This window comes from Oncorhynchus nerka, linkage group LG13 (genome assembly GCF_034236695.1).
Source record: "Oncorhynchus nerka isolate Pitt River linkage group LG13, Oner_Uvic_2.0, whole genome shotgun sequence".
Lineage (NCBI taxonomy): Eukaryota > Metazoa > Chordata > Actinopteri > Salmoniformes > Salmonidae > Oncorhynchus > Oncorhynchus nerka.
This window is the reverse complement of record NC_088408.1, coordinates 81,541,593-81,557,620: the sequence shown is the minus strand read 5'-3', so window position 1 is coordinate 81,557,620 and position 16,028 is coordinate 81,541,593. Positions and strand designations below refer to the sequence as shown.

Here is a 16,028-nt window from a genome sequence, read left to right as displayed (position 1 = left end):
AGTGAAGCAAAACTTTAGTTGTGAAAACCTCATCTCAGTCACGAAGAGGAATAACTTTGTATCTGTTTCTGATTTATAAACAATGCCAACCTGGTGGATGGTAATATTGCCTTGCATTATGCCTTGGAAGAAAACACTCCAATTTGCTCAACTTGCCATTGGCTCAATTTACCCCAGGGCAATTGGCTCAAATTACCACAACGGCAAACATTTGTAACTATATTAGCCAACACAGATACAAGGATGCACTTTCATGCTAAGTTTAGGACCTCATATTGTAGCTTATAGAGACCCCCAGCTGATGTATAGAACAATCTTAAAATGATCAACTTTGGTTCAGACACTAGCATCATGAAACCTCTAACATTTGACTTGGTGAAATTCCTTTTTTGCTTGCCACTTTTTCCACGTGGTTTCTTCCTTCACATACTCCATAAAATGATGACCTCTTCCCAAATGTTGTCAAATTGTTACTTTTTATGTATGGTTTCCTAGAAACAAGGTTGGGTCAACTTACGCTTTTGGCTCAGTTTACCCCACTCTCCCCTACAGTTTACTATTCTCTCAATATTTATTAAAGCTAATGTACCCTTTTTAGAGGAATTTATTCCTAATGTTCATTAACCAATTAAATTATAACAAAGCAAAACACTTTGTCCGTTTCTAAGAATTTGTAAGATTCTTATTTGCATAAAATAGACAAAGATCAGTCTCCAAATCAATTAATAGTGTTTATTCCCGAGAGCTCTCCTTAAAAAACCATGTACATCAGTTTATATATCACATATAACATGATAGCCTTTTAAATGTCCCTCCTCCTCTCCGACAAGGACAAAGCATCTTCAAAAGTCCATTCCAACCCACTAAAGCACATACATTACACACTATATCTGGATTATCTCCTGAAGTCTCACCGCAGTTTATTACCACTTAGCTGACAGTTCCAGTCCCTCCCAGATACGGAAAACCTGGAGGGGCTCTCGCTGTCTTATTTAATCTCCACAGAGTTATAGCCGGGTCGGTTCAAACATAGGTTAATGATTCACTTTGCTTACTTTAGACACACACATACATTCCTTCTTCCACAATGGTTATCATTTCCAAATACCCCTTGTCCATGCTACATAACCTATTTCTTATGAACGAACACCACCAATCAGATACAATAAAACAGGGTATAATTCAACCAGTTCTAGTTAAATGTATACATCATTATTCATACAATTCATAACAACCCTAAAGCAGCAAAGTCTAACTATGTTTTAAATGTAATGGAAATGATCAAAGTTATTCCAGAGCAGCGGAGACTTAAGGCACCGCCTGGGTTGACCCCCTGGGTTGACCGATGCATGTCTTCAGCAGAGTAGATAAAAGACAGACGAAGACATTCTACTCTGAAAATCCCTTATTTACCTTCACTATTGATTCCTGTAACGGCGTTCTTCGTTTGTGGAAGAAGAGAGTCAGACCGAAATGCAGCATGTAGGTTACTCATGTGCTTTAATAAAGGAAATAGCGATACATGAAATAACTGTGAGATACAAAACAACAGACGGAACGTGAAACTATACAGCCTATCTGGTGAATACACAAAGACAGGTACAATCACCCACGAAATACAACGTGAACACAGGCTACCTAAATACGGTTCCCAATCCGAGACAACGAGAAGCACCTGACTCTAATTGAGAACCGCCTCAGGCAGCCAAGCCTAACTAGACACACCCCTAATCAACACAATCCCAATTACTACAAACCCCAATACGAAACACAACATATAAACCCATGTCACACCCTGGCTTACCCAAACATATACCAAAAACACAAAATATAATGACCAAGGCGTGACAATTCCAAGTTTCTTCTAATTGTGTCTCCACTCAAGAGCGACTTTGGTTAAATATTAAAGAAAATTCCATTGTCTCACAACTCGAGGTTATTCCATATTCTCCTCTTAGCGCCAACCAACAGAAGCAACAAATGACCTTGGGGGGGACTAAGTGCGTCCCAAATTGCCCCCTATTCCCTTTATAGTACTTTTGACTAGGGCCCATAGGGGCTTTATGTCATTTTAGATGTTATTGTATAGATTATTCTTTGTATTGTAAAGATCTGTAGCGGTTTAGATGTTGAACAAGTTATTCCTTTTATTATAGGGGGCTTTGGAGGTTTACATGAATTGTATTGCTGGATCATTGGATCTGAGCCTCTCTCATTCATTAACACCATCTCCCAGCATTGTCTGCCGTTCTTAAACATTGTCAAGGGCATTCACGACTCAACCAGCCAGGAAACAGAGAAGACGGATGATGTGAAAGAGTTACATTAATCTATGATCTGTTCTGGAGAGTTGTGAAAGGACGGGGTGCAGCACCTTAATGGCTGAGTTGGAGTTGTGCGAGTTAGATCTGCTCTCCTAAGTATATACTGTATATACACTTGAGTGTACAAAATATAAAGAACACCTCGTTCCATTACATAGACAGACCAGGTGAAAGCTTTGATCCCCCATTGATGTCACTTGTTAAATCCACTTCAGTCAGTGTAAAGAAGGATTTTTAAGCCTTTAGACAATTGAGAAATGAATTGTGTATGTGTGCCATTCAGAGGGTGAATGGGCAAGACAAAGTCAAGTGCCTTTATACAGCAAGGCAATAATATACAGTACCAGTCAAAAGTTTGGACACACCTACTCATTCAAGTGTTTTTCTTTATATTGACTATTTCCTACATTGTAGAATGATAGTGAAGACATCAAAACCATGAAATGACACACATGGAATCATGTATAAACCAGAAAAGTTTTTATACAAGATTCTTCTTGAGATTCTTCAAAGTAGCCACCCTTTGCCTTGATGACAGCTTTTCACACTCTTGGCATTCTCTCAACCAGCTTCATGAGGTAGTCGCATGGAATGCATTTCAATTAACAGCTGAGCCTTGTTAAAAGTTAATTTGTGGAATTTCTTTCCTTTTTAATGCGTTTGAGCCATTCAGTTGAGTTGTGTCAAGGTCGGGGAGCCATACAGAAGATAGCCATATTTGGTAAAAGACCAAATCCGTATTATGGCAAGAACAGCTCAAAAAAGCAAAGAGAAACGACAGTCTATCATTACTTTAAGACATGAAGGTCAGTCACTTTAAATTGTACAGTGCAATTGGGGGAGTAGGGCCTTGGTCAGGGAGGTGTCCAAGAACCCGATGGTCACTCTGACCGAGCTCCAGAGTTACTCTGTGGAGATGGGAGAACCTTCCAGAAGGAAAACCATCTGTGCAGCACTCTACCAATCAGGCCTTTATTGTAGAGTGGCCAGACGGAAGCCCCTCCTCAGTAAAAGGCACATGACAGCCAGCATGGAGTTTGCCAACAGGCACTGAAAGGATTCTCAGACCATGAGAAACAAGATTCTCTGGTCTGATGAAACCAAGATTGAACTCTTCAGCCTGAATGCCAAGCGTCACGTGACGTCTGGAGGAAACCTGGCAACATCCCTACAGTGAAGCATGGTGGTGGCAGCATCATGCTGTGGGGATGTCCTTCAGGGACTGGGAAACTTATCAGATTTCTGGATTTCGATAATTAGCAGGTATCGGCCTAACTCTGCTCTGCAAGCATTATTTGGTGTTTTACGTTGTATTTTACGTAGGATATGTTTGCAGAATTCTGCATGCAGACTCTAAATTTGGTGTTTGTCACATTTTGTGAATTCTTGGTTGGTGAGCGTGCGTGTCTCTCTCTCTATCTCTCCTGCGTGTGTGTCTCTCTCTCTCTCTCTCTCGCTCTCTGTCTTTCTCTCACAGCAGCTACATTGTGAGGCGATAGGAGGATTTACACCTTCAGCTGAAGCTGCCATTCATTTTCACGGCTCTCTCTCACACACACACACACACATACATCTTCACAGCCTTTGGTTTGATGTACATCATCAGGTGAAGGGGACCAGAAAAAGAATTGGGGAGCAGTGCTGTTGACGGCCTTCCTATTGTATTCCCCACAGCAAAAATGTATACTGTAGGTGACATTATTGCCTTACTATATACAGTGCATTTGGAAAGTACTCAGACCCCTTGACTTTTCCCACATTGTTATGTTACAGCCTAACTCTAAAATTGATTTTCTTTTTCAAATTCAATCTACACACAATACCCCATAACAACAAATTAAAAACAGGTTTTTAGACGTTTTTGAAAATGTATAAAAAACAAAAAACTGAAAACAGTTTTAGAAAAATATTCAGACCCTTCACTCAAGACTTTGTTGAAGTTGGGCCACTCAAGGGCATTCAGAGACTTGTCCCGAAGCCACTCCTGCATTATCTTCGTTGTGTGCTTATGGTCATTGTCTTATTGGAAGGTGAACCGTTGCCCCAGTCTGAGGTCCTGAGAGCGCTGGAGCTGGTTTTCATCAAGGATCTCTATATTCTTCTCCGTTCATTTTCCCCTCAATCCTGACTAGTCTCCCAGTCCCTGCCACTGAAGAACATCCCCCAGAGTATGATGCTGCCACCGGCTTCACTGTAGCGATGATGCCAGGTTTCCTCCAGACGTGACGCTTGGCATTCAGGCTGAAGAGTTCAATCTTGGTTTCATCAGGCCAGATAATCCTGTTTCTCATGGTCTGAGAGTCCTTTCGGTGCCTGGGGGCTGTCGTGTGCCTTTTACTGAGGAGGTGCTTCCATCTGGCCACTCTACAATAAAGGCCTGATTGGTAGAATGCTGCAGAGATGGTTGTCCTTCTAGAAGGTTTTCCCATCTCCACAGAGTAACTCTGGAGCTCTGTCAGAATGACCATCGGGTTCTTGGACACCTCCCTGACCAAAGCCCTTCTCCCCCGATTACTCAGTTTGGCCAGAAACATGATGCACCTGAGCTCAATAGCAAATGGTCTGAATACTTGTGTAAATAATGTATTTCTGTTTTTAATTTTTTATACATTTCCACAATGTTTTCACTTAGTCATTGTTGCGTCAAAAAACAGAACACTCAAAACATGAGCACAGTGGCAGCTCTTCCTTTAAAGAACTCCAGGCCTCAAGAGGGCAGATAACCAAAAAACACAGGTGGAACTAAAAAAATTGAGCCAACTGTCAAGTTGTCTAGGTGTTATAATTATTTCAGCTCTGCCCAAACTTGAAAACGGCTTGCTCAACACATGAAGAATGCAAAGGCACAACTCAATTCCTTTTTAGTGTTTTATGGTTTTGATGCCATTTGTTGAATATGTTGAAACAGTTGATTTGTTGAATAGAGTAGTTGAATAACAGAGGAATAGGAATAGGTTGATAACCTTAAACAGAGAATAAACATGCATTATTTTACACAATAAACAATGCAAGACACAGCAACAAAGCATGGCTTTGAATAAAGTAAACGTTTAAACAATTTAATCTAGCACTTCAAGCAATTACTTCTGCAGTCAGAAAATATCCACAAAAAAGAAGTCACCAATCCTACCAGAGTTAAACATGTAAATTGTGCTAAGCACTGGATGCAACATAATAAATCATTCCAAACATTACATACCAGTTGCGTCTTTAGGGTTGAACAATGAGCTGTTTGTATGTTGAGGACCCAAGCAAAGCTAAGCCCAAACATTTTATACCCATGCTTATCTGCCAGGTGCGCATGTAAAAGTAGTCCCTCCAGAAATCCTGGCTCAATTTTTTAGTTCTACCTGTGTTTTTGGGTTATCTGCCCTCTTGAGGCCTGGAGTTCTTTAAAGGAAGAGCTGCCATTGTGCTCATGTTTTGAGTGTTCTGTTTATTGATGCAACACCTCCCACTTGACCTCCTGGTTCTTGAACCCAAGGAGGTCACACGGACCTCGGTGTTGGGTTTCAGCTATCAGGTTTTTTCCTTCTTCAACAGGAAGTAAAACAATGATGCGTCTGACATCCCTATGAAGAACTGTAGCAGGTATTTTAGTTGAGTTTAGTTTCTTTGACTTCTCTTGAGCAGGCTTCACAGTTGGGACTGGGTAACTGGGAAAAGTTCTGACATGCACATCTCTGACGATGCCCTTCTTGTCAAAGTTGACACTGACTCTGGCTAGTTTGCAGTGACCCCTCCAGGCATTTTGGTCAGCCAGCCAGCCAACATCTCCAACAGCCACATTCCTATGTGTCGTGTGCCATTTACTCCTCACGAATAGATTGGGCCCAGCTAACTGACTCCACTTCCTCCAGGACCGGTCAACTTCTGTTTGGATAGCTCTCAATCTTTTGTATGGGTAGCTTTCAAAATCAAAGCATCCAAGATCTCCTCTGGGTCCAATCCATCCAAGCAGAAGGGAATTTGGGCTGATGTATTCTATGCAGTCCTCCCGGCTTTGAGTTCTTGCATCTATGGGCCTCTCATTGGCAAGGTTAGCAGCCGTGTAGAGAAATGTTTGAAACTCACTCCATGTGAAGAGTTCTTCTCCTCCCAGGTTGTGCATAGCCCGCTTCACAGTACGAACAGCTGCTTCTGCAGCTCCATTCCTGTGAGGGGAGTCTGCTGGTGGATTTTCCAGCTCCATTCTGTCCCATGCTTGGAAGCTTCACTTTCAAGCTCAGATTTACTTAGTTGATCCAAGAAGAGGTAGAGTTCTTTGAGGGCAGGTCTGGCACCCATAAAGTACTTTCCAGGATCTGACCACAATTTCTTTGGATGCCCTCTCAGTGCCGTGAATCTTTGGTAAGCCAGTAGGAAGCCTTCAGTCGACTGGTCACTGACAACATCTGTGTGTATAGCTCTGGATACCATGCAGCAGAAGACAATACCCCACACCTTGTGCTTGGTTTTCTTTTTCACCTCATCCTTGACTTCATACGGTCCAAATAAGTCCACTGTTGTGTACTCAAATGGTCTGGCTGGTGTTATCCGCTCGGATGGAAGGTCACTCATGATCTGTTGGCACTTTCTGGCCCTGGCCTTTCTGCACACCACACAGTTGTCTGAGGCTGAATTCTTGGTCAACATTTCTTTCCATCTCGTTGCGGCTCTCCAAACCCAGGCAATGACTCGGATCAGCCTGGTCAGACTGCTGAATTTCCTGATGTCAATCAGTTTGGTTTGGTCCTCACCTCATTCCAAATACGATCGTTACACCAACCTAAAACATAGAGACTCAGGTAACCTGAGCCTACGCCTTCACTATGGTGTGAGCCCACGCCTTCACTATGGTGTGAGCCCACGCCTTCACTATGGTGTGAGCCCACGCCTTCACTATGGTGTGAGCCCACGCCTTCACTATGGTGTGAGCCCACGCCTTCACTATGGTGTGAGCCCACGCCTTCACTATGGTGTGAGCCCACGCCTTCACTATGGTGTGAGCCCACGCCTTCACTATGGTGTGAGCCCACGCTTTCACTATGGTGAATCGCTAAAACAATTCAGAAATACACTATCGAAAAATAAGGAACTACACAGAAATCAGCTCAATGTAATTTGAAGAATCCATAGAATCTAACCACTTCTGGGAAGAACTGGGAAGAACTCGAAACAAACAACACAAAGAGTTATCTTTCCAAAATGGAGATGTATGGATAAACCACTGCTCCAATCTTTTTGGCTATTTAACAAGAAACAAATGGCAAAAACATATACATGATCGAATACAAATCTTAGAATCAACTATTAAAGACTACCAGAACCCACTGGATTCTCCAATTACATTGAATGAACGACAGGACAAAATACAAACCCTCCAAACGAAAAAGGCCTGTGGGGTTGATGGTATCCTCAATGAAATGATCAAATATACAGACCACAAATTCCAATTGGCTATACTTAAACTCCGTAACATCATCCTCAGCTCTGGCATATTCCCCAAAATTTGGAACCAAGGACTGATCACCCCAATCCACAAAAGTGGAGATAAATTTGACCCCAATAGCTACTGTGGGATATACGTCAACAGCAACCTTGGGAAAATCATCTGGATTATTATTAACAGCAGACTGAAACATTTCCTCAGTGAAAACAATGTACTGGGCAAATGTCAAATTGGCTTTTTACCAAATTACCGTACGGCAAACCACGTATTCACCCTGCATACCCTTATTGACAAACAAACAAACCAGAACGAAGGCAAAGTCTTCTCTTCAAGTTTCTTTCCACAAGGCCAGGGGGTGAGAAAGGGATGCAGTTTAAGTCCCAGCCTCTTCAGCATATATATCAACGAGTTGGCGAGGGCACTAGAGCAGTCTGCAGCACCCAGCCTCACCCTACTTGAATCTGAAGTCAAATGTCTACTATTTTCTGATGATCTGGTGCTTCTGTCCCCAACCAAGGAGGGACAACATCAGCACCTAGATCTTCTGCATAGAATCTGTCAGACCTGGGCCCTGGCAGTAAATCTCAGTAAGACCAACATAATGGTGTTCCAAAAAAGGTCCAGTCGCCAGGACCACAAATACAAATTCCATCTAGATACCGTTGCCCTAGAGCAGACAAAAAACTATACATACCTCGGCCTAAACATCAGCGCCACAGGTAACTTCCACAGAGCTGTGACGATCTGAGAGACAAGAAGGGCCTTCAATGCCATCAAAAGGAACATAAAGTTCGACATACCAATTAGGATCTGGCTAAAAATACTGGAATAGTTATAGAACCCATTGCCCTTTATGGTTGTGAGGTCTGGGGTCTGCTCACCAAACAAGAATTCACAAAATGGCACAAACATCAAAATGAGACTGCATGCAGAGTTCTGCGAAAACAAGCAACCCAATTAGACCCAATGTAATGAATTTCCTCCTCTTCTTCCGAAGAGGAGAGGCGAAACGGATCAGAGGACCAATATGCGGCGTGGTAAGTGTCCATGGTTCTTTTTTAATACGTTAAGATACACATGAACAACTGACTACAACAAACAAGAAATGTGAAACTCAAAACAGTCCTATCTGGTGCAAACACAGAGACAGGAATAATCACCCACAAACACACAGTGAAACCCAGGCTACCTAAGTATGATTCTCAATCAGAGACAACTAATGACACCTGCCTCTGATTGAGAACCATACTAGGCCGAAACATAGAAATACTCAAATCATAGAAAAACAAACATAGACTGCCCACCCAACTCACGCCCTGACCATACTAACTAATACAAAACACAGGAAATAAAGGTCAGAACGTGACACCCAACCAAATCATGACAAAAACAAAGAGGTAATTACTTGACACATTGGAAAGAATCAACAAAAAAACTGAGCAAACTAGCATGCTTCTTGGCCCTAAACTGAGAGTACACAGTGGCAGAATACCTGACCACCGTGACTGACCCAAATTTAAGGAAAGCTTTGACTATGTACAGACTCAGTGTGCATAGCCTTGCTATTCAGAAAGGCTGCCATAGGCAGACCTGGCTCTCAAGAGAAGACATGCTATGTGCACACTGCCCACTAAATAAGGTGGGAACTGAGCTGTACTTCCTAACCTCCTGCCAAATGTATGACAATATTAGAGACACATATTTCCCTCAGATTACACAGATCCACAAAGAATTTGAAAACAATCCAAATTTTGATAAACTCCCATATCTGCTGGGTGAAATACCACAGTGTGCCATCACAACAGCCATATTTGTGACCTGTTGACACAAGAAAAGGGCAACCAGTGAAGAACAAACACCATTGTAAATACAACCCATATTTATGTTGATTTATTTTCCCTTTTGTACTTTCACTATTTGCACATCTTTACAACACTGTATATATATACATGATTTGACATTTGAAATGTCTTTTTTCTTTTGGAACTTCGGTGAGTGTAATGTTTACTGTACATTTTGATTGTTTATTACACTTTTGTTTATTATCAACTTCACTTGCTTTGGTAATGTTAACATATGTTTCCCATGCCAATAAAGCCCTTGAATTGAATTGAGACAGAGAGAGACAGAGAGAGAGAGACACACACAGAGAGAGGAGAGAGAACCTCCTGGAGCTGTTTAAGTCTGGGGTTATGAAAACGAGGAATGATTCTAGTACGTGTAAGGTCCATTTACTCTCACAGCTGGAAAGTGCTCCCCATACCTGTGGCCCTTAATGTATTTGTTTGTTTGCAGTCATTACCTCCCGCCATCCAGCAGGCTGATAAACACAGATCGGCCAGCTCTGCTCTGTTCACAGCAGTCCCTCCGCTCTCAGCACATCAACACCCCAGTGTTTTAGGACCTGCTTTCTTTGTCTCCAAATACCATTGTCATTCAGCCTGGCTGTCCAGGCTCCCACCCTCCCACATTGCAATCATTTGTAATGAATAGGACGATGACAATGTTCATGTCAGAATTGCTGCGGCACTCATTACTTTTTTAATGAAACTGTAATCACTGACACATCTGGCTAAGTGATCAGAGCCTTGGTGTGGTTGTAATTCAGCCAGCATGCCTGCTGCTGTAAATTACATCTAATTATGGCTGACCCCTGGTCAGATCTTCCAGTCCCAGTCGGTGTGTGTGTGTGTTTGTGTTTGTTTGTGTGTGTGTGTGTGTGTGCTGTTCCTGCCTCTCTGCCACCATCGTTGAGGCCCCCGCTCAGCCAGCAGGGATTAGGGAGCAAGGCAACAGGGGAGGGTATAATTAGCGTTGTCACAAACTAACCGCAGTTTCAGTTCCTGAAAGTATGATCACACACACAGACAATTACAGCCAACACAAACAGCTGCGCGCAGATCTACGTAAATTCACACATAAAGAGAGAGAGTTTTAGACACACATTCTCACACACACACACACACACACAAACACACACACAGTGAAAGAGAGAGAGAGGGAAATAGAAAGCTACGGACAGGGATTAATAGAGAGAGAAAAAGAGACACACAAATTGACGCACACACAGACCATCCCATTCAAGCACACCCTGTACTCTCTGCCCCCCACCTTCCCCTAAATTGAGTACCTTAAAAGCTTGTCTGTGATGAGTAAGCCAGCAGTGTTGTGCAGGGTGTCATGTTACCTCAGCCACTACGTTCATCTCCCTTTGCAGACACCCAGATCGCATTCTCTTTTCCCAGAATAGTCAAAAGAACTACAACAGCAGCCCAGACAACAGAACCCAGACACTGAGATGCAGGCTAGGGCTAGGCTGGACACTCAGGCAGGAAGTCAACAGACACTGAGATTCAGGCTAGGGCTTGGCTGGACACTCAGGCAGGAAGTCAACCGACACTGAGATTCAGGCTAGGGCTTGGCTGGACACTCAGGCAAGAAGTCAATAGACACTGAGACCCAGGCTAGGGCTTGGCTGGACACTCAGGCAGGAAGTCATCAGACACTGAGATCCAGCCTAGGGCTTGGCTGGACACTCAGGCAGGAAGTCAACCGACACTGAGATTCAGGCTAGGGCTTGGTTGGACACTCAGGCAGGAAGTCAACCGACACTGAGATTCAGGCTAGGGCTTGGCTGGACACTCAGGCAGGAAGTCAACCGACACTGAGATTCAGGCTAGGGCTTGGCTGGACACTCAGGCAGGAAGTCAACCGACACTGAGATCCAGGCTAGGGCTTGGCTGGACACTCAGGCAGGAAGTCAACCGACACTGAGATTCAGGCTAGGGCTTGGCTGGACACTCAGGCAAGAAGTCAATAGACACTGAGACCCAGGCTAGGGCTTGGCTGGACACTCCGGCAGGAAGTCAACAGACACTGAGGTCCAGGCTAGGGCTTGGCTGGACACTCAGGCAGGAAGTCAACAGACACTGAGATCCAGGCTAGGGCTTGGCTGGACACTCAGGCAGGAAGTCAACAGACACTGAGATCCAGGCTAGGGCTTGGCTGGACACTCAGGCAGGAAGTCAACCGACACTGAGATCCAGGCTAGGGCTTGGCTGGACACTCAGGCAGGAAGTCAACAGACACTGAGATCCAGGCTAGGGCTTGGCTGGACACTCAGGCAGGAAGTCAACCGACACTGAGATTCAGGCTAGGGCTTGGCTGGACACTCAGGCAAGAAGTCAATAGACACTGAGACCCAGGCTAGGGCTTGGCTGGACACTCAGGCAGGAAGTCAACAGACACTGAGATCCAGCCTAGGGCTTGGCTGGACACTCAGGCAGGAAGTCAACCGACACTGAGATTCAGGCTAAGGCTTGGTTGGACACTCAGGCAGGAAGTCAACCGACACTGAGATTCAGGCTAGAGCTTGGCTGGACACTCAGGCAGGAAGTCAACCGACACTGAGATTCAGGCTAGGGCTTGGCTGGACACTCAGGCAGGAAGTCAACCGACACTGAGATCCAGGCTAGGGCTTGGCTGGACACTCAGGCAGGAAGTCAACCGACACTGAGATTCAGGCTAGGGCTTGGCTGGACACTCAGGCAAGAAGTCAATAGACACTGAGACCCAGGTTAGGGCTTGGCTGGACACTCAGGCAGGAAGTCAACAGACACTGAGATCCAGGCTAGGGCTTGGCTGGACACTCAGGCAGAAAGTCAATAGACACTGAGACCCAGGCTAGTGCTTGGCTGGACACTCAGGCAGGAAGTCAACAGACACTGAGATCCAGGCTAGGGCTTGGCTGGACACTCAGGCAGGAAGTCAACAGACACTGAGATCCAGGCTAGGGCTTGGCTGGACACTCAGGCAGGAAGTCAACAGACACTGAGATCCAGGCTAGGGCTTGGCTGGACACTCAGGCAGGAAGTCAACCGACACTGAGATCCAGGCTAGGGCTTGGCTGGACACTCAGACAGGAAGTCAACCGACACTGAGATCCAGGCTAGGGCTTGGCTGGACACTCAGGCAGGAAGTCAACCGACACTGAGATTCAGGCTAGGGCTTGGCTGGACACTCAGGCAGGAAGTCAACCGACACTGAGATTCAGGCTAGGGCTTGGCTGGACACTCAGGCAAGAAGTCAATAGACACTGAGACCCAGGCTAGGGCTTGGCTGGACACTCAGGCAGGAAGTCAACAGACACTGAGATCCAGGCTAGGGCTTGGCTGGACACTCAGGCAGGAAGTCAACAGACACTGAGATCCAGGCTAGGGCCTGGCTGGACACTCAGGCAGGAAGTCAACAGACACTGAGATCCAGGCTAGGGCTTGGCTGGACACTCAGGCAGGAAGTCAACAGACACTGAGATCCAGGCTAGGGCTTGGCTGGACACTCAGGCAGGAAGTCAACCGACACTGAGATCCAGGCTAGGGCTTGGCTGGACACTCAGGCAGGAAGTCAACAGACACTGAGATTCAGGCTAGGGCTTGGCTGGACACTCAGGCAGGAAGTCAACAGATACTGAGATTCAGATTAGGGCTTGGCTGGACACTCAGGCAGGAAGTCAATAGACACTGAGACCCAGGCTAGGGCTTGGCTGGACACTCAGGCAGGAAGTCAACAGATACTGAGATTCAGATTAGGGCTTGGCTGGACACTCAGGCAGGAAGTCAATAGACACTGAGACCCAGGCTAGGGCTTGGCTGGACACTCAGGCAGGAAGTCAACAGATACTGAGATTCAGATTAGGGCTTGGCTGGACACTCAGGCAGGAAGTCAATAGACACTGAGACCCAGGGCTAGGGCTTGGCTGGACACTCAGGCAGGAAGTCAACAGATACTGAGATTCAGATTAGGGCTTGGCTGGACACTCAGGCAGGAAGTCAATAGACACTGAGACCCAGGCTAGGGCTTGGCTGGACACTCCGGCAGGAAGTCAACAGACACTGAGGTCCAGGCTAGGGCTTGGCTGGACACTCAGGCAGGAAGTCAACAGACACTGAGATCCAGGCTAGGGCTTGGCTGGACACTCAGGCAGGAAGTCAACAGACACTGAGATCCAGGCTAGGGCTTGGCTGGACACTCAGGCAGGAAGTCAACAGACACTGAGATCCAGGCTAGGGCTCAGCTGGATACTCAGGCAGGAAATGAAGCCAGAAAAGTCATGAGCAGTAAGTACATGGTGAATATTACTGGATGGGCTATTGGGCTTTAATGCACTGGGTATTATTCTGCCCCAGTTTGACTTCCTCTGACAGGGTTTTTATTTATTTCAGTCGTGTGACAGTTTGGTGACAGAGTACAGCCTCTGATTCATCCAAGTCCCCATCCATCAGAGGAGGGATGTTTTTCTAGATTCTTGAAGGCTCCTAGACACTCTCTTTTGTTTTCTTCCAGATCAGAGAGCAGGAGGCACAGGGCAGGTGAGAGGAGAGGAGAGGAGAGGAGAGGAGAGGAGAGGGCAAGCAGGAGGCAGGCAGCTGCCCGGCTCATTGCATATTCTGGGAGTGTATACTCAACGCCACAATGATTTTTGTAAATTGCCTCAAATATCCACACAAGTCTCATCTGGAAGTACTGACAGTTCTTCAGACAGACACTAGTTTCTAACCAGAATATACACTACCGTTCAAATGTTTGGAGTCACTTAGAAATGTCCTTGTTTTTGAAAGAAAAGCACACATTTTGTCCATTAAAATAACATCAAATTGATCATACATACAGTGTAGACATTGTTAATGTTGTAAATGACTATTGTAGCTAGAAACAACTGATTTTTAATGGAATATCTACATAGGCATACAGAGGCCCATTATCAGCAACCATCACTTCTGTGTTCCAATGGCACATTGTGTTAGCTAATACAAGTTTATAATTTTAAACGGCTAATTGATCATTAGAAAACCCTTTTGCAATTATGTTAGCACAGCTGAAAACTGTTGATCTGATTAAAGAAGCAATACAACTGGCCTTCTTTAGACTAGTTGAGTATCTGGAGCATCAACATTTGTGGGTTCGATTACAGGCTCAAAATGGCCGGAAACAACGTGCTTTCTTCTGAAACTCGTCAGTCTATTCTTGTTCTGAGAAATGGAGGCTATTCCATGAGAGAAATTGCCAAGAAACTGAAGATATCATACAATGCTGCGTACTACTCCCTTCACGGAACAGCGCAAACTGGCTCTAACCAGAATAGAAAGAGGAGTGGGAGGCCCCGGTGCACAACTGAGCAAGAGGGCAAGTACATTAGTGTCTAGTTTGAGAAACAGATGCCTCACAATTCCTCAACTGGCAGCTTCATTAAATAGTACCCGCAAAACACCAGTCTCAGCGTCGATAGTGAAGAGGCGACTCCGGGATGCTGACAGGGTGAGAATAGAAAACCTGGCCTGATATACACATTATATTTACGTGTCCATATTTACATGGCCGTCCGAATGTGTCCCATGTGGTATCGTATTCCCTATGTAGTGCACTACATTTGACAATTTACCAAAAGTAGTGCACTATATGGGGAATAGGTTGAGCTTTGGAACACAGGCACATTCTTTCATGTTGAGAGAGGGAGGGAGGGAGGGAGGGATATATGACAATGTTGTTTGTTATTGTCTTTTTCTCTCTGTTTGACGTGTGGTCACAAATGAAACAGGTCTTTATCTGAGAAATATAAATGAAATACAAGTGCTGCCTACCTGTTCTCCTTCTAATGTAATTAGTTGCTCCCTCCTAGTGTGTTATTTACAAACAGAAAGCGGTAAACTGTGACAACCAATTTCACACATCCCAGACAACAAAGTCAGTGGAAGTCTTTACAGGAGCCCAGCCATTACCAATGTACTGCATGTACTCTCATGCAATTCCCAAACATTTCACTGTTGTAACCACTCCAAATAGGCTGTGAATGCCTCTAATATTGGATTACTCAGCAAACACAAACAGATGCTTTCCACAATCCCTTAAAAACGAAAACACTGCATGCATCCCTGGAGAACAAAAAGGTACAACAAACGTTTTTGGAAAAGAAAAACATTTTGGAGGAAAAAGGTGCATGAAAAAGTTCAGCCTCATAGTCAATTGGTTGAATTACAGCTTCTCTCTCTTTGAGCTCATTTCGTATGCCTTGTGTGCTGTGTGGGCCATGTTTGATCTGCATTTGACTCAGTAGGCAGGTACTGTATGAGGGCCTGAAGGCTGATGTGTCCCTGTCCTCCTGGGCGTTCTATCTGATTATCATAATTGTAGTTAATTACCAAGGAAATGGCCTGTGAGTCTCAGCCATGCTGTGTGCAGCGAATTAAATGGAAGTTCACTGGAGTTGAGGGATGTCC

General features: G+C 44.8%; 1 protein-coding gene across 1 annotated transcript in view; it reads left to right on the top strand.

Moving 5' to 3' along the window:
* The window catches only part of LOC115140599 (substance-P receptor-like), a 53,356-nt gene that overhangs the window by 20,217 nt on the left and 17,111 nt on the right, over positions 1-16,028 (top strand). The gene's annotated exons all lie outside the window — the stretch shown is intronic.